This window comes from Elgaria multicarinata, chromosome 5, assembly GCF_023053635.1.
Source record: "Elgaria multicarinata webbii isolate HBS135686 ecotype San Diego chromosome 5, rElgMul1.1.pri, whole genome shotgun sequence".
NCBI classification, from domain to species: Eukaryota; Metazoa; Chordata; class Lepidosauria; order Squamata; family Anguidae; genus Elgaria; species Elgaria multicarinata.
Genome location: NC_086175.1, coordinates 36,018,585 through 36,019,801, shown reverse-complemented (window position 1 = coordinate 36,019,801; position 1,217 = coordinate 36,018,585). Strand labels below are relative to the sequence as shown.

The following is a 1,217-nucleotide window of genomic DNA, read 5'->3' as shown; positions in this document are numbered from 1 at the left end:
CTGCTCGCTGGCACACATGAAAGACTCAGGTAAGTCCTGTGGGTCGGTGGGCAGCTGGGAGGGAGCAGAGGGGGAGTGGGGGAGTCCAATGGACTCCCAGTGAGTCTCACACCCATCTTTTCCAGGTGCCTGTGGAAAAGCCAGAAAAGTATGAAACTGAGCAATGAAGTACTAGCCCACAGATGGTCTGCGTGAGTCAAGCTAGTTGTTGTTGCTGCTGCTGCATTTATATTCCTCCTTTTTTCCCTCTAGCATGGAATCCAAAGTGGCTCGTGTGTTCCTCCTCTTCATTTTATCCTCACAACAGCCCTGTGAGGTAGGTTAGGCTGAGAATCAGTGATTGGCCCAAAGTCCCCCAGTGAACTTCATGGCCAAATGGGGACTAGAACCTGGATCTCCCAATTCTCAGTCCAGCATTTTAACCACTACACCACAGCGGCTCTCAAGCATGTATTAGATATTAAACTGATAAGAACAGATACTACATTTGATCTTAGCCAAAAAAAAAAAGCCCAGAAGTGATGCGTCTGTGAATGCATTCTGGGTGTTTTTAAGCATTAGAGCTTTTGGGGGGGGTTCTTACATGTGGGTCTTGATCGTCAACACATTCTGTGAACAGGATCCATTACTTGAAAAAATAATGACCAGTATTTGCCATATAGTTGCCTGCTTCTAGTTGACACATTTCCTTCTTCACTGTAAGTAAACCCCATCATTCCCCATATGACCACAAGGTTGAAAGAACTACCCCTCAGCATTCAATTTAGGCTGGGACGAAGGCAAAAGGGATGGGAACAAAAATATAAGGGGTGGGTGGGTGTGCATTGTAGCTTAAAGCTCTTCCTGCCAGTAACTAAGCCTTACGGAAGGCATTTCAAACTTTTAGAGCAGGGGAAAATGCACAAAAGTTGGGAAGCCATCAAAAGATTGGTGAGGGGAGGAAGGGAGTGTATCCATTTGGGGAATCCCGGAGGGCCAGATTGAGACCCCAGAAAAAATCAGATTTGGCCCTCAGATCTAAAGTTACCCATCCTTGACATAGAGGTGGGAATGTCGCGGATATCGTGTGTGTGTGTGTGTGTGTGTGTGTGTGTGTAATCTGATGGATTACCTGCAATCTCACGTAAATGGCCCCTTTACAGCCACCATTTCTGTAAAAAGCCCTTTACGTAAAAGAACAAGCTGCCATTTTTATTCAAAATGGTGGCTCACAGAGG

At 46.0% G+C, this 1,217-nt stretch overlaps 1 non-coding gene across 1 annotated transcript; it reads right to left on the bottom strand.

Moving 5' to 3' along the window:
• Positions 1-335: 335 nt before the first annotated feature.
• Positions 336-523, bottom strand: LOC134399826 (U2 spliceosomal RNA). Its single transcript, XR_010025529.1, has one exon. It is a non-coding gene; the product is annotated as a U2 spliceosomal RNA (small nuclear RNA).
• Between the last annotated feature and the right edge of the window lie 694 nt (positions 524-1,217).